General features: G+C 40.7%; 8 non-coding genes across 8 annotated transcripts; all 8 read left to right on the top strand.

Annotated features, from left to right (window-relative positions):
* The first annotated feature begins 360 nt into the window (after window positions 1–360).
* TRNAC-GCA (transfer RNA cysteine (anticodon GCA)) lies at window positions 361–432 on the top strand. Its single transcript has one exon. It is a non-coding gene; the product is annotated as a tRNA-Cys (tRNA).
* Window positions 433–2,524: 2,092 nt separating this feature from the next.
* On the top strand, window positions 2,525–2,596 carry TRNAC-GCA (transfer RNA cysteine (anticodon GCA)). Its single transcript has one exon. It is a non-coding gene; the product is annotated as a tRNA-Cys (tRNA).
* Window positions 2,597–4,687: 2,091 nt separating this feature from the next.
* Window positions 4,688–4,762, top strand: TRNAC-GCA (transfer RNA cysteine (anticodon GCA)). The gene has a single exon. It is a non-coding gene; the product is annotated as a tRNA-Cys (tRNA).
* Window positions 4,763–6,850: 2,088 nt separating this feature from the next.
* On the top strand, window positions 6,851–6,925 carry TRNAC-GCA (transfer RNA cysteine (anticodon GCA)). The gene has a single exon. It is a non-coding gene; the product is annotated as a tRNA-Cys (tRNA).
* Window positions 6,926–9,015: 2,090 nt separating this feature from the next.
* Window positions 9,016–9,087, top strand: TRNAC-GCA (transfer RNA cysteine (anticodon GCA)). Its single transcript has one exon. It is a non-coding gene; the product is annotated as a tRNA-Cys (tRNA).
* A 2,092-nt stretch (window positions 9,088–11,179) lies between these two features.
* TRNAC-GCA (transfer RNA cysteine (anticodon GCA)) lies at window positions 11,180–11,251 on the top strand. The gene has a single exon. It is a non-coding gene; the product is annotated as a tRNA-Cys (tRNA).
* Window positions 11,252–13,343: 2,092 nt separating this feature from the next.
* TRNAC-GCA (transfer RNA cysteine (anticodon GCA)) lies at window positions 13,344–13,415 on the top strand. Its single transcript has one exon. It is a non-coding gene; the product is annotated as a tRNA-Cys (tRNA).
* A 2,092-nt stretch (window positions 13,416–15,507) lies between these two features.
* Window positions 15,508–15,579, top strand: TRNAC-GCA (transfer RNA cysteine (anticodon GCA)). The gene has a single exon. It is a non-coding gene; the product is annotated as a tRNA-Cys (tRNA).
* Window positions 15,580–17,404: the final 1,825 nt, after the last annotated feature.

Genomic DNA, 17,404 nt, shown 5'->3' with positions numbered 1-17,404 from the left:
CCACTAATTAAAAAGAGTTTTAGGTTTTATCTGCGTCCGTAAGAGGGTTGTGTGAAAGGACCAGCAGCCGGTCTCCATAGCAGTCCCTGTGACTAGTGAAGCAAGAGTAAGCTTGAGAGTGAATTGGCACCCTTGGCCTAGGACCTGCTGTCATGCTATGTATTTTGGTGTGAATAGTGAAGCATCAGGTGTGTTGAGTGTGTCCATCAGCTTGTAGCCAGGGGCATGAGTCAGGCTGTGTCCCAGACCCTGTGACTAATAAATCAGCAGGTGGTATAGAGAGCCTATAAAAGAGGAAGCCGTTCTGATGAGATCCACAGCAGTAGTTTCTAGTCCATCCACTTCCAGATAGTACAACAAGGGGGTATAGCTCAGTGGTAGAGCATTTGACTGCAGATCAAGAGGTCTCTGGTTCAAATCCGGGTGCCCCCTTAATACTTTAAAGAAGCTGTCAATTTCTTTCTGTATCGCTTTTTTCAATTCTTGGGGATTTTTTGAAAGTATGTCACACTAAAACGACTAATTAAGCAAAATAGCTCAAAGTTTTATGTGCATCCTTATGACTCTTTTTGAAAATTAACAGTTTTCACACTCACACCCAGTAACTGCAGCATGGATCAATCTGGGTGCCCCCTTCACACATGAAAGAAGCTTTCAATTTCTTTCTATATCACTTTCTACAATTCTTGGGGATTTATTGAAAGTATTTCACACTAAAACGACTATTTAAACAAAATAGCTCAAAGTTTTATGTGCATCCTTAAGACTGTTGTGCGAAAATTAACAGTTTTCACACTCACGCCCAGTAACTGCACCATGGATCAATTCGAGTAAAACAAGAGTTCGTACATTGGCACACAGGGACAAATTGAAATTTGTGTACACAGCATGATACTGTGTACTTTAATACATCTTTCTACATTCTGTAGTGTGCAGCACACAGATAATGTTTTACGGCATGGATTTATTAACAAGCATTGCTTCTAATAATTTAGCATATAGCAGAAATTGCAGGTGCAAAGAAAAAATACATAGGTAAACAAATCACGAGTTTCTAAATTCCACTGTATTTACCACAGCACAGCTGATTTGTTGTGCTTTAAGAAACACTGTGTGCCTGTACAGCAGCAAAGATGTGAGTGTGTGGACACTGTATGCCCGTAATGCTTTCACAAATGTCCTTATACTGTAACAGAAGTCTCTGCAGTTTTAGAACTGAGTTTGGACAGTAGCATGTGTGCTTACTGATAGTAATATGTGTAAGAAACAAATGCCTGCATGCTGTTACTTGTGTCTTTCTCCAGTAGCACACCTATTTACTGTAATTAGTATGTAAGGTAACGTCGGCTAGACAAAACTGGACCCAAATGCTGGTACACTGTGACTGGCCTGTGTACTGTTTCCAGTGTGTTTCACTAGTATCACGCCAGCTTACCGTTACTAGAATGTACAGTAAGACTGGTCCAATATGTATACCATATCAAATTGTTTTACCATAAAACAAAGATATAGCATCGTTAAAGACATTACCACGTGAGGGACACAGAAATTGCATTTTAAAAGACATCTATGTGAACTTGCATCGATTAGAAGAGATAGTGACTGTGTGAGAGTTGTATGGTACTGCTAACCAAAGCACTGTTAAAAAGAAGTCTTTCCTCACTAGAGTTGTGTTCTGTCAATGTCTGAGGCAGTGGATTTTTAAATGAGCTAGGAGGCTTAGACTGGCTGAGTCACTGACAGCTTTGCACACTTACTGCAGAGAGTGAGCAGATGAGAGACTAAGACTGAAATTTAGGGCACAGAGTGATTGCAGAAGAGAGTAAGACTCACTCTCACTTCCAGCATGGTGAGTAGACAAGAGAGTAAGCTAGTCCCACAGCTGGAATCCCAGAGTAGGTATAACTCAGTGCTAGTCAGAGTCCATGGTATTATATGTGACGTCTGCACTCTACAGCCTGCTGCTCGCAGTAATAAGGTGTGTGTGAAGGCATATTTCAGGAAAAGAGGATGTGTATAGCTCAGCAGTAAAGTATATGACTGCAGATCAAGAGGTCCCCAGTTCAAGTCTTGCTTCCCACTTCTCCTTTTAAGGAACAAAAAAAAAATTCTCTGTTACTTATTTCAATTTCTGGAGATTTCTTGAAAGTATGTCACAGAAAAACCACTAATTAAAAAGAGTTTTAGGTTTTATCTGCGTCCGTAAGAGGGTTGTGTGAAAGGACCAGCAGCCGGTCTCCATAGCAGTCCCTGTGACTAGTGAAGCAAGAGTAAGCTTGAGAGTGAATTGGCACTCTTGGCCTAGGACCTGCTGTCATGCTATGTATTTTGGTGTGAATAGTGAAGCATCAGGTGTGTTGAGTGTGTCCATCAGCTTGTAGCCAGGGGCATGAGTCAGGCTGTGTCCCAGACCCTGTGACTAATAAATCAGCAGGTGGTATAGAGAGCCTATAAAAGAGGAAGCCGTTCTGATGAGATCCACAGCAGCAGTTTCTAGTCCATCCACTTCCAGATAGTACAACAAGGGGGTATAGCTCAGTGGTAGAGCATTTGACTGCAGATCAAGAGGTCCCTGGTTCAAATCCGGGTGCCCCCTTAATACTTTAAAGAAGCAGTCAATTTCTTTCTGTATACGCTTTTTTCAATTCTTGGGGATTTTTTGAAAGTATGTCACACTAAAACGACTAATTAAGCAAAATAGCTCAAAGTTTTATGTGCATCCTTATGACTCTTGTTGAAAATTAACAGTTTTCACACTCACACCCAGTAACTGCACCATGGATCAATCTGGGTGCCCCCTTCACACATGAAAAAAGCTTTCAATTTCTTTCTATATCACTTTCTACAATTCTTGGGGATTTATTGAAAGTATTTCACACTAAAACGACTATTTAAACAAAATAGCTCAAAGTTTTATGTGCATCCTTAAGACTGTTGTGCGAAAATTAACAGTTTTCACACTCACACCCAGTAACTGCACCATGGATCAATTCGAGTAAAACAAGAGTTCGTACATTGGCACACAGGGACAAATTGAAATTTGTGTACACAGCATGATACTGTGTACTTTAATACATCTTTCTACATTCTGTAGTGTGCAGCACACAGATAATGTTTTACGGCATGGATTTATTAACAAGCATTGCTTCTAATAATTGAGCATATAGCAGAAATTGCAGGTGCAAAGAAAAAATACATAGGTAAATAAATCACGAGTTTCTAAATTCCACTGTATTTACCACAGCACAGCTGATTTGTTGTGCTTTAAGAAACACTGTGTGCCTGTACAGCAGCAAAGATGTGAGTGTGTGGACACTGTATGCCCGTAATGCTTTCACAAATGTCCTTATACTGTATCAGAAGTCTCTGCAGTTTTAGAACTGAGTTTGGACAGTAGCATGTGTGCTTACTGATAGTAATATGTGTAAGAAACAAATGCCTGCATGCTGTTACTTGTGTCTTTCTCCAGTAGCACACCTATTTACTGTAATTAGTATGTAAGGTAACGTCGGCTAGACAAAACTGGACCCAAATGCTGGTACACTGTGACTGGCCTGTGTACTGTTTCCAGTGTGTTTCACTAGTATCACGCCAGCTTACCGTTACTAGAATGTACAGTAAGACTGGTCCAATATGTATACCATATCAAATTGTTTTACCATAAAACAAAGATATAGCATTGTTAAAGACATTACCACGTGAGGGACACAGAAATTGCATTTTAAAAGACATCTATGTGAACTTGCATCGATTAGAAGAGATAGTGACTGTGTGAGAGTTGTATGATACTGCTAACCAAAGCACTGTTAAAAAGAAGTCTTTCCTCACTAGAGTTGTGTTCTGTCAAAGTCTGAGGCAGTGGATTTTTAAATGAGCTAGGAGGCTTAGACTGGCTGAGTCACTGACAGCTTTGCACACTTACAGCAGAGAGTGAGCAGACGAGAGACTAAGACTGAAATTTAGGGCACAGAGTGATTGCAGAAGAGAGTAAGACTCACTCTCACTTCCAGCATGGTGAGTAGACAAGAGAGTAAGCTAGTCCCACAGCTGGAATCCCAGAGTAGGTATAACTCAGTGCTAGTCAGAGTCCATGGTATTACATGTGACGTCTGCACTCTACAGCCTGCTGCTCGCAGTAATAAGGTGTGTGTGAAGGCATATTTCAGGAAAAGAGGATGTGTATAGCTCAGCAGTAAAGTATGTGACTGCAGATCAAGAGGTCCCCAGCTCAAGTCCTGCTTCCCACTTCTCCTTTTAAGGAACAAAAAAAAAATTCTCTGTTACTTATTTCAATTTCTGGAGATTTCTTGAAAGTATGTCACAGAAAAACCACTAATTAAAAAGAGTTTTAGGTTTTATATGCGTCCGTAAGAGGGTTGTGTGAAAGGACCAGCAGCCGGTCTCCATAGCAGTCCCTGTGACTAGTGAAGCAAGAGTAAGCTTGAGAGTGAATTGGCACCCTTGGCCTAGGACCTGCTGTCATGCTATGTATTTTGGTGTGAATAGTGAAGCATCAGGTGTGTTGAGTGTGTCCATCAGCTTGTAGCGAGGGGCATGAGTCAGGCTGTGTCCCAGACCCTGTGACTAATAAATCAGCAGGTGGTATAGAGAGCCTATAAAAGAGGAAGCCGTTCTGATGAGATCCACAGCAGCAGTTTCTAGTCCATCCACTTCTAGATAGTACAACAAGGGGGTATGCTCAGTGGTAGAGCATTTGACTGCAGATCAAGAGGTCTCTGGTTCAAATCCGGGTGCCCCCTTAATACTTTAAAGAAGCTGTCAATTTCTTTCTGTATCGCTTTTTTCAATTCTTGGGGATTTTTTGAAAGTATGTCACACTAAAACGACTAATTAAGCAAAATAGCTCAAAGTTTTATGTGCATCCTTATGACTCTTTTTGAAAATTAACAGTTTTCACACTCACACCCAGTAACTGCACCATGGATCAATCTGGGTGCCCCCTTCACACATGAAAGAAGCTTTCAATTTCTTTCTATATCACTTTCTACAATTCTTGGGGATTTATTGAAAGTATTTCACACTAAAACGACGATTTAAACAAAATAGCTCAAAGTTTTATGTGCATCCTTAAGACTGTTGTGCGAAAATTAACAGTTTTCACACTCACGCCCAGTAACTGCACCATGGATCAATTCGAGTAAAACAAGAGTTCGTACATTGGCACACAGGGACAAATTGAAATTTGTGTACACAGCATGATACTGTGTACTTTAATACATCTTTCTACATTCTGTAGTGTGCAGCACACAGATAATGTTTTACGGCATGGATTTATTAACAAGCATTGCTTCTAATAATTGAGCATATAGCAGAAATTGCAGGTGCCAAGAAAAAATACATAGGTAAACAAATCACGAGTTTCTAAATTCCACTGTATTTACCACAGCACAGCTGATTTGTTGTGCTTTAAGAAACACTGTGTGCCTGTACAGCAGCAAAGATGTGAGTGTGTGGACACTGTATGCCCGTAATGCTTTCACAAATGTCCTTATACTGTAACAGAAGTCTCTGCAGTTTTAGAACTGAGTTTGGACAGTAGCATGTGTGCTTACTGATAGTAATATGTGTAAGAAACAAATGCCTGCATGCTGTTACTTGTGTCTTTCTCCAGTAGCACACCTATTTACTGTAATTAGTATGTAAGGTAACGTCGGCTAGACAAAACTGGACCCAAATGCTGGTACACTGTGACTGGCCTGTGTACTGTTTCCAGTGTGTTTCACTGTTATCACGCCAGCTTACCGTTACTAGAATGTACAGTAAGACTGGTCCAATATGTATACCATATCAAATTGTTTTACCATAAAACAAAGATATAGCATTGTTAAAGACATTACCACGTGAGGGACACAGAAATTGCATTTTAAAAGACATCTATGTGAACTTGCATCGATTAGAAGAGATAGTGACTGTGTGAGAGTTGTATGATACTGCTAACCAAAGCACTGTTAAAAAGAAGTCTTTCCTCACTAGAGTTGTGTTCTGTCAAAGTCTGAGGCAGTGGATTTTTAAATGAGCTAGGAGGCTTAGACTGGCTGAGTCACTGACAGCTTTGCACACTTACAGCAGAGAGTGAGCAGACGAGAGACTAAGACTGAAATTTAGGGCACAGAGTGATTGCAGAAGAGAGTAAGACTCACTCTCACTTCCAGCATGGTGAGTAGACAAGAGAGTAAGCTAGTCCCACAGCTGGAATCCCAGAGTAGGTATAACTCAGTGCTAGTCAGAGTCCATGGTATTACATGTGACGTCTGCACTCTACAGCCTGCTGCTCGCAGTAATAAGGTGTGTGTGAAGGCATATTTCAGGAAAAGAGGATGTGTATAGCTCAGCAGTAAAGTATGTGACTGCAGATCAAGAGGTCCCCAGCTCAAGTCCTGCTTCCCACTTCTCCTTTTAAGGAACAAAAAAAAAATTCTCTGTTACTTATTTCAATTTCTGGAGATTTCTTGAAAGTATGTCACAGAAAAACCACTAATTAAAAAGAGTTTTAGGTTTTATATGCGTCCGTAAGAGGGTTGTGTGAAAGGACCAGCAGCCGGTCTCCATAGCAGTCCCTGTGACTAGTGAAGCAAGAGTGAGCTTGAGAGTGAATTGGCACCCTTGGCCTAGGACCTGCTGTCATGCTATGTATTTTGGTGTGAATAGTGAAGCATCAGGTGTGTTGAGTGTGTCCATCAGCTTGTAGCGAGGGGCATGAGTCAGGCTGTGTCCCAGACCCTGTGACTAATAAATCAGCAGGTGGTATAGAGAGCCTATAAAAGAGGAAGCCGTTCTGATGAGATCCACAGCAGCAGTTTCTAGTCCATCCACTTCTAGATAGTACAACAAGGGGGTATGCTCAGTGGTAGAGCATTTGACTGCAGATCAAGAGGTCTCTGGTTCAAATCCGGGTGCCCCCTTAATACTTTAAAGAAGCTGTCAATTTCTTTCTGTATCGCTTTTTTCAATTCTTGGGGATTTTTTGAAAGTATGTCACACTAAAACGACTAATTAAGCAAAATAGCTCAAAGTTTTATGTGCATCCTTATGACTCTTTTTGAAAATTAACAGTTTTCACACTCACACCCAGTAACTGCACCATGGATCAATCTGGGTGCCCCCTTCACACATGAAAGAAGCTTTCAATTTCTTTCTATATCACTTTCTACAATTCTTGGGGATTTATTGAAAGTATTTCACACTAAAACGACGATTTAAACAAAATAGCTCAAAGTTTTATGTGCATCCTTAAGACTGTTGTGCGAAAATTAACAGTTTTCACACTCACGCCCAGTAACTGCACCATGGATCAATTCGAGTAAAACAAGAGTTCGTACATTGGCACACAGGGACAAATTGAAATTTGTGTACACAGCATGATACTGTGTACTTTAATACATCTTTCTACATTCTGTAGTGTGCAGCACACAGATAATGTTTTACGGCATGGATTTATTAACAAGCATTGCTTCTAATAATTGAGCATATAGCAGAAATTGCAGGTGCCAAGAAAAAATACATAGGTAAACAAATCACGAGTTTCTAAATTCCACTGTATTTACCACAGCACAGCTGATTTGTTGTGCTTTAAGAAACACTGTGTGCCTGTACAGCAGCAAAGATGTGAGTGTGTGGACACTGTATGCCCGTAATGCTTTCACAAATGTCCTTATACTGTAACAGAAGTCTCTGCAGTTTTAGAACTGAGTTTGGACAGTAGCATGTGTGCTTACTGATAGTAATATGTGTAAGAAACAAATGCCTGCATGCTGTTACTTGTGTCTTTCTCCAGTAGCACACCTATTTACTGTAATTAGTATGTAAGGTAACGTCGGCTAGACAAAACTGGACCCAAATGCTGGTACACTGTGACTGGCCTGTGTACTGTTTCCAGTGTGTTTCACTGTTATCACGCCAGCTTACCGTTACTAGAATGTACAGTAAGACTGGTCCAATATGTATACCATATCAAATTGTTTTACCATAAAACAAAGATATAGCATTGTTAAAGACATTACCACGTGAGGGACACAGAAATTGCATTTTAAAAGACATCTATGTGAACTTGCATCGATTAGAAGAGATAGTGACTGTGTGAGAGTTGTATGGTACTGCTAACCAAAGCACTGTTAAAAAGAAGTCTTTCCTCACTAGAGTTGTGTTCTGTCAATGTCTGAGGCAGTGGATTTTTAAATGAGCTAGGAGGCTTAGACTGGCTGAGTCACTGACAGCTTTGCACACTTACTGCAGAGAGTGAGCAGACGAGAGACTAAGACTGAAATTTAGGGCACAGAGTGATTGCAGAAGAGAGTAAGACTCACTCTCACTTCCAGCATGGTGAGTAGACAAGAGAGTAAGCTAGTCCCACAGCTGGAATCCCAGAGTAGGTATAGCTCAGTGCTAGTCAGAGTCCATGGTATTATAGGTGACGTCTGCACTCTACAGCCTGCTGCTCGCAGTAATAAGGTGTGTGTGAAGGCATATTTCAGGAAAAGAGGATGTGTATAGCTCAGCAGTAAAGTATGTGACTGCAGATCAAGAGGTCCCCAGTTCAAGTCTTGCTTCCCACTTCTCCTTTTAAGGAACAAAAAAAAAATTATCTGTTATTTATTTCAATTTCTGGAGATTTCTTGAAAGTATGTCACAGAAAAACCACTAATTAAAAAGAGTTTTAGGTTTTATCTGCGTCCGTAAGAGGGTTGTGTGAAAGGACCAGCAGCCGGTCTCCATAGCAGTCCCTGTGACTAGTGAAGCAAGAGTAAGCTTGAGAGTGAATTGGCACCCTTGGCCTAGGACCTGCTGTCATGCTATGTATTTTGGTGTGAATAGTGAAGCATCAGGTGTGTTGAGTGTGTCCATCAGCTTGTAGCCAGGGGCATGAGTCAGGCTGTGTCCCAGACCCTGTGACTAATAAATCAGCAGGTGGTATAGAGAGCCTATAAAAGAGGAAGCCGTTCTGATGAGATCCACAGCAGCAGTTTCTAGTCCATCCACTTCCAGATAGTACAACAAGGGGGTATAGCTCAGTGGTAGAGCATTTGACTGCAGATCAAGAGGTCCCTGGTTCAAATCCGGGTGCCCCCTTAATACTTTAAAGAAGCAGTCAATTTCTTTCTGTATCGCTTTTTTCAATTCTTGGGGATTTTTTGAAAGTATGTCACACTAAAACGACTAATTAAGCAAAATAGCTCAAAGTTTTATGTGCATCCTTATGACTCTTGTTGAAAATTAACAGTTTTCACACTCACACCCAGTAACTGCACCATGGATCAATCTGGGTGCCCCCTTCACACATGAAAGAAGCTTTCAATTTCTTTCTATATCACTTTCTACAATTCTTGGGGATTTATTGAAAGTATTTCACACTAAAACGACTATTTAAACAAAATAGCTCAAAGTTTTATGTGCATCCATAAGACTGTTGTGCGAAAATTAACAGTTTTCACACTCACGCCCAGTAATTGCACCATGGATCAATTCGAGTAAAACAAGAGTTCGTACATTGGCACACAGGGACAAATTGAAATTTGTGTACACAGCATGATACTGTGTACTTTAATACATCTTTCTACATTCTGTAGTGTGCAGCACACAGATAATGTTTTACGGCATGGATTTATTAACAAGCATTGCTTCTAATAATTGAGCATATAGCAGAAATTGCAGGTGCCAAGAAAAAATACATAGGTAAACAAATCACGAGTTTCTAAATTCCACTGTATTTACCACAGCACAGCTGATTTGTTGTGCTTTAAGAAACACTGTGTGCCTGTACAGCAGCAAAGATGTGAGTGTGTGGACACTGTATGCCCGTAATGCTTTCACAAATGTCCTTATACTGTAACAGAAGTCTCTGCAGTTTTAGAACTGAGTTTGGACAGTAGCATGTGTGCTTACTGATAGTAATATGTGTAAGAAACAAATGCCTGCATGCTGTTACTTGTGTCTTTCTCCAGTAGCACACCTATTTACTGTAATTAGTATGTAAGGTAACGTCGGCTAGACAAAACTGGACCCAAATGCTGGTACACTGTGACTGGCCTGTGTACTGTTTCCAGTGTGTTTCACTAGTATCACGCCAGCTTACCGTTACTAGAATGTACAGTAAGACTGGTCCAATATGTATACCATATCAAATTGTTTTACCATAAAACAAAGATATAGCATTGTTAAAGACATTACCACGTGAGGGACACAGAAATTGCATTTTAAAAGACATCGATGTGAACTTGCATCGATTAGAAGAGATAGTGACTGTGTGAGAGTTGTATGGTACTGCTAACCAAAGCACTGTTAAAAAGAAGTCTTTCCTCACTAGAGTTGTGTTCTGTCAATGTCTGAGGCAGTGGATTTTTAAATGAGCTAGGAGGCTTAGACTGGCTGAGTCACTGACAGCTTTGCACACTTACTGCAGAGAGTGAGCAGACGAGAGACTAAGACTGAAATTTAGGGCACAGAGTGATTGCAGAAGAGAGTAAGACTCACTCTCACTTCCAGCATGGTGAGTAGACAAGAGAGTAAGCTAGTCCCACAGCTGGAATCCCAGAGTAGGTATAACTCAGTGCTAGTCAGAGTCCATGGTATTATATGTGACGTCTGCACTCTACAGCCTGCTGCTCGCAGTAATAAGGTGTGTGTGAAGGCATATTTCAGGAAAAGAGGGTGTGTATAGCTCAGCAGTAAAGTATGTGACTGCAGATTAAGAGGTCCCCAGTTCAAGTCCTGCTTCCCACTTCTCCTTTTAAGGAACAAAAAAAAAATTATCTGTTACTTATTTCAATTTCTGGAGATTTCTTGAAAGTATGTCACAGAAAAACCACTAATTAAAAAGAGTTTTAGGTTTTATCTGCGTCCGTAAGAGGGTTGTGTGAAGGGACCAGCAGCCGGTCTCCATAGCAGTCCCTGTGACTAGTGAAGCAAGAGTAAGCCTGAGAGTAAATTGGCACCCTTGGCCTAGGACCTGCTGTCATGCTATGTATTTTGGTGTGAATAGTGAAGCATCAGGTGTGTTGAGTGTGTCCATCAGCTTGTAGCCAGGGGCATGAGTCAGGCTGTGTCCCAGACCCTGTGACTAATAAATCAGCAGGTGGTATAGAGAGCCTATAAAAGAGGAAGCCGTTCTGATGAGATCCACAGCAGCAGTTTCTAGTCCATCCACTTCCAGATAGTACAACAAGGGGGTATAGCTCAGTGGTAGAGCATTTGACTGCAGATCAAGAGGTCCCTGGTTCAAATCCGGGTGCCCCATTAATACATTAAAGAAGCTGTCAATTTCTTTCTGTATCGCTTTTTTCAATTCTTGGGGATTTTTTGAAAGTATGTCACACTAAAACGACTAATTAAGCAAAATAGCTCAAACTTTTATGTGCATCCTTATGACTCTTGTTGAAAATTAACAGTTTTCACACTCACACCCAGTAACTGCACCATGGATCAATCTGGGTGGCCCCTTCACACATGAAAGAAGCTTTCAATTTCTTTCTATATCACTTTCTACAATTCTTGGGGATTTATTGAAAGTATTTCACACTAAAACGACTATTTAAACAAAATAGCTCAAAGTTGTATGTGCATCCTTAAGACTGTTGTGCGAAAATTAACAGTTTTCACACTCACGCCCAGTAACTGCACCATGGATCAATTCGAGTAAAACAAGAGTTCGTACATTGGCACACAGGGACAAATTGAAATTTGTGTACACAGCATGATACTGTGTACTTTAATACATCTTTCTACATTCTGTAGTGTGCAGCACACAGATAATGTTTTACGGCATGGATTTATTAACAAGCATTGCTTCTAATAATTGAGCATATAGCAGAAATTGCAGGTGCAAAGAAAAAATACATAGGTAAACAAATCACGAGTTTCTAAATTCCACTGTATTTACCACAGCACAGCTGATTTGTTGTGCTTTAAGAAACACTGTGTGCCTGTACAGCAGCAAAGATGTGAGTGTGTGGACACTGTATGCCCGTAATGCTTTCACAAATGTCCTTATACTGTAACAGAAGTCTCTGCAGTTTTAGAACTGAGTTTGGACAGTAGCATGTGTGCTTACTGATAGTAATATGTGTAAGAAACAAATGCCTGCATGCTGTTACTTGTGTCTTTCTCCAGTAGCACACCTATTTACTGTAATTAGTATGTAAGGTAACGTCGGCTAGACAAAACTGGACCCAAATGCTGGTACACTGTGACTGGCCTGTGTACTGTTTCCAGTGTGTTTCACTAGTATCACGCCAGCTTACCGTTACTAGAATGTACAGTAAGACTGGTCCAATATGTATACCATATCAAATTGTTTTACCATAAAACAAAGATATAGCATCGTTAAAGACATTACCACGTGAGGGACACAGAAATTGCATTTTAAAAGACATCTATGTGAACTTGCATCGATTAGAAGAGATAGTGACTGTGTGAGAGTTGTATGGTACTGCTAACCAAAGCACTGTTAAAAAGAAGTCTTTCCTCACTAGAGTTGTGTTCTGTCAATGTCTGAGGCAGTGGATTTTTAAATGAGCTAGGAGGCTTAGACTGGCTGAGTCACTGACAGCTTTGCACACTTACTGCAGAGAGTGAGCAGATGAGAGACTAAGACTGAAATTTAGGGCACAGAGTGATTGCAGAAGAGAGTAAGACTCACTCTCACTTCCAGCATGGTGAGTAGACAAGAGAGTAAGCTAGTCCCACAGCTGGAATCCCAGAGTAGGTATAACTCAGTGCTAGTCAGAGTCCATGGTATTATATGTGACGTCTGCACTCTACAGCCTGCTGCTCGCAGTAATAAGGTGTGTGTGAAGGCATATTTCAGGAAAAGAGGATGTGTATAGCTCAGCAGTAAAGTATATGACTGCAGATCAAGAGGTCCCCAGTTCAAGTCTTGCTTCCCACTTCTCCTTTTAAGGAACAAAAAAAAAATTCTCTGTTACTTATTTCAATTTCTGGAGATTTCTTGAAAGTATGTCACAGAAAAACCACTAATTAAAAAGAGTTTTAGGTTTTATCTGCGTCCGTAAGAGGGTTGTGTGAAAGGACCAGCAGCCGGTCTCCATAGCAGTCCCTGTGACTAGTGAAGCAAGAGTAAGCTTGAGAGTGAATTGGCACCCTTGGCCTAGGACCTGCTGTCATGCTATGTATTTTGGTGTGAATAGTGAAGCATCAGGTGTGTTGAGTGTGTCCAGCAGCTTGTAGCCAGGGGCATGAGTCAGGCTGTGTCCCAGACCCTGTGACTAATAAATCAGCAGGTGGTATAGAGAGCCTATAAAAGAGGAAGCCGTTCTGATGAGATCCACAGCAGCAGTTTCTAGTCCATCCACTTCCAGATAGTACAACAAGGGGGTATAGCTCAGTGGTAGAGCATTTGACTGCAGATCAAGAGGTCTCTGGTTCAAATCCGGGTGCCCCCTTAATACTTTAAAGAAGCTGTCAATTTCTTTCTGTATCGCTTTTTTCAATTCTTGGGGATTTTTTGAAAGTATGTCACACTAAAACGACTTATTAAGCAAAATAGCTCAAAGTTTTATGTGCATCCTTATGACTCTTTTTGAAAATTAACAGTTTTCACACTCACACCCAGTAACTGCACCATGGATCAATCTGGGTGCCCCCTTCACACATGAAAGAAGCTTTCAATTTCTTTCTATATCACTTTCTACAATTCTTGGGGATTTATTGAAAGTATTTCACACTAAAACGACGATTTAAACAAAATAGCTCAAAGTTTTATGTGCATCCTTAAGACTGTTGTGCGAAAATTAACAGTTTTCACACTCACGCCCAGTAACTGCACCATGGATCAATTCGAGTAAAACAAGAGTTCGTACATTGGCACACAGGGACAAATTGAAATTTGTGTACACAGCATGATACTGTGTACTTTAATACATCTTTCTACATTCTGTAGTGTGCAGCACACAGATAATGTTTTACGGCATGGATTTATTAACAAGCATTGCTTCTAATAATTGAGCATATAGCAGAAATTGCAGGTGCAAAGAAAAAATACATAGGTAAACAAATCACGAGTTTCTAAATTCCACTGTATTTACCACAGCACAGCTGATTTGTTGTGCTTTAAGAAACACTGTGTGCCTGTACAGCAGCAAAGATGTGAGTGTGTGGACACTGTATGCCCGTAATGCTTTCACAAATGTCCTTATACTGTAACAGAAGTCTCTGCAGTTTTAGAACTGAGTTTGGACAGTAGCATGTGTGCTTACTGATAGTAATATGTGTAAGAAACAAATGCCTGCATGCTGTTACTTGTGTCTTTCTCCAGTAGCACACCTATTTACTGTAATTAGTATGTAAGGTAACGTCGGCTAGACAAAACTGGACCCAAATGCTGGTACACTGTGACTGGCCTGTGTACTGTTTCCAGTGTGTTTCACTAGTATCACGCCAGCTTACCGTTACTAGAATGTACAGTAAGACTGGTCCAATATGTATACCATATCAAATTGTTTTACCATAAAACAAAGATATAGCATTGTTAAAGACATTACCACGTGAGGGACACAGAAATTGCATTTTAAAAGACATCTATGTGAACTTGCATCGATTAGAAGAGATAGTGACTGTGTGAGAGTTGTATGGTACTGCTAACCAAAGCACTGTTAAAAAGAAGTCTTTCCTCACTAGAGTTGTGTTCTGTCAATGTCTGAGGCAGTGGATTTTTAAATGAGCTAGGAGGCTTAGACTGGCTGAGTCACTGACAGCTTTGCACACTTACTGCAGAGAGTGAGCAGACGAGAGACTAAGACTGAAATTTAGGGCACAGAGTGATTGCAGAAGAGAGTAAGACTCACTCTCACTTCCAGCATGGTGAGTAGACAAGAGAGTAAGCTAGTCCCACAGCTGGAATCCCAGAGTAGGTATAACTCAGTGCTAGTCAGAGTCCATGGTATTATATGTGACGTCTGCACTCTGCAGCCTGCTGCTCGCAGTAATAAGGTGTGTGTGAAGGCATATTTCAGGAAAAGAGGGTGTGTATAGCTCAGCAGTAAAGTATGTGACTGCAGATTAAGAGGTCCCCAGTTCAAGTCTTGCTTCCCACTTCTCCTTTTAAGGAACAAAAAAAAAATTATCTGTTACTTATTTCAATTTCTGGAGATTTCTTGAAAGTATGTCACAGAAAAACCACTAATTAAAAAGAGTTTTAGGTTTTATCTGCGTCCGTAAGAGGGTTGTGTGAAGGGACCAGCAGCCGGTCTCCATAGCAGTCCCTGTGACTAGTGAAGCAAGAGTAAGCCTGAGAGTAAATTGGCTCCCTTGGCCTAGGACCTGCTGTCATGCTATGTATTTTGGTGTGAATAGTGAAGCATCAGGTGTGTTGAGTGTGTCCATCAGCTTGTAGCCAGGGGCATGAGTCAGGCTGTGTCCCAGACCCTGTGACTAATAAATCAGCAGGTGGTATAGAGAGCCTATAAAAGAGGAAGCCGTTCTGATGAGATCCACAGCAGCAGTTTCTAGTCCATCCACTTCCAGATAGTACAACAAGGGGGTATAGCTCAGTGGTAGAGCATTTGACTGCAGATCAAGAGGTCCCTGGTTCAAATCCGGGTGCCCCCTTAATACATTAAAGAAGCTGTCAATTTCTTTCTGTATCGCTTTTTTCAATTCTTGGGGATTTTTTGAAAGTATGTCACACTAAAACGACTAATTAAGCAAAATAGCTCAAAGTTTTATGTGCATCCTTATGACTCTTGTTGAAAATTAACAGTTTTCACACTCACACCCAGTAACTGCACCATGGATCAATCTGGGTGGCCCCTTCACACATGAAAGAAGCTTTCAATTTCTTTCTATATCACTTTCTACAATTCTTGGGGATTTATTGAAAGTATTTCACACTAAAACGACGATTTAAACAAAATAGCTCAAAGTTTTATGTGCATCCTTAAGACTGTTGTGCGAAAATTAACAGTTTTCACACTCACGCCCAGTAACTGCACCATGGATCAATTCGAGTAAAACAAGAGTTCGTACATTGGCACACAGGGACAAATTGAAATTTGTGTACACAGCATGATACTGTGTACTTTAATACATCTTTCTACATTCTGTAGTGTGCAGCACACAGATAATGTTTTACGGCATGGATTTATTAACAAGCATTGCTTCTAATAATTGAGCATATAGCAGAAATTGCAGGTGCAAAGAAAAAATACATAGGTAAACAAATCACGAGTTTCTAAATTCCACTGTATTTACCACAGCACAGCTGATTTGTTGTGCTTTAAGAAACACTGTGTGCCTGTACAGCAGCAAAGATGTGAGTGTGTGGACACTGTATGCCCGTAATGCTTTCACAAATGTCCTTATACTGTAACAGAAGTCTCTGCAGTTTTAGAACTGAGTTTGGACAGTAGCATGTGTGCTTACTGATAGTAATATGTGTAAGAAACAAATGCCTGCATGCTGTTACTTGTGTCTTTCTCCAGTAGCACACCTATTTACTGTAATTAGTATGTAAGGTAACGTCGGCTAGACAAAACTGGACCCAAATGCTGGTACACTGTGACTGGCCTGTGTACTGTTTCCAGTGTGTTTCACTAGTATCACGCCAGCTTACCGTTACTAGAATGTACAGTAAGACTGGTCCAATATGTATACCATATCAAATTGTTTTACCATAAAACAAAGATATAGCATCGTTAAAGACATTACCACATGAGGGACACAGAAATTGCATTTTAAAAGACATCTATGTGAACTTGCATCGATTAGAAGAGATAGTGACTGTGTGAGAGTTGTATGATACTGCTAACCAAAGCACTGTTAAAAAGAAGTCTTTCCTCACTAGAGTTGTGTTCTGTCAAAGTCTGAGGCAGTGGATTTTTAAATGAGCTAGGAGGCTTAGACTGGCTGAGTCACTGACAGCTTTGCACACTTACAGCAGAGAGTGAGCAGACGAGAGACTAAGACTGAAATTTAGGGCACAGAGTGATTGCAGAAGAGAGTAAGACTCACTCTCACTTCCAGCATGGTGAGTAGACAAGAGAGTAAGCTAGTCCCACAGCTGGAATCCCAGAGTAGGTATAACTCAGTGCTAGTCAGAGTCCATGGTATTACATGTGACGTCTGCACTCTACAGCCTGCTGCTCGCAGTAATAAGGTGTGTGTGAAGGCATATTTCAGGAAAAGAGGATGTGTATAGCTCAGCAGTAAAGTATGTGACTGCAGATCAAGAGGTCCCCAGCTCAAGTCCTGCTTCCCACTTCTCCTTTTAAGGAACAAAAAAAAAATTCTCTGTTACTTATTTCAATTTCTGGAGATTTCTTGAAAGTATGTCACAGAAAAACCACTAATTAAAAAGAGTTTTAGGTTTTATATGCGTCCGTAAGAGGGTTGTGTGAAAGGACCAGCAGCCGGTCTCCATAGCAGTCCCTGTGAC

This window comes from Pleurodeles waltl, chromosome 4_1 (genome assembly GCF_031143425.1).
Source record: "Pleurodeles waltl isolate 20211129_DDA chromosome 4_1, aPleWal1.hap1.20221129, whole genome shotgun sequence".
Taxonomy (NCBI): Eukaryota; Metazoa; Chordata; class Amphibia; order Caudata; family Salamandridae; genus Pleurodeles; species Pleurodeles waltl.
The sequence above is the reverse complement of the archived record's forward strand: the minus strand, read 5'-3'. Positions and strand labels throughout refer to the sequence as shown.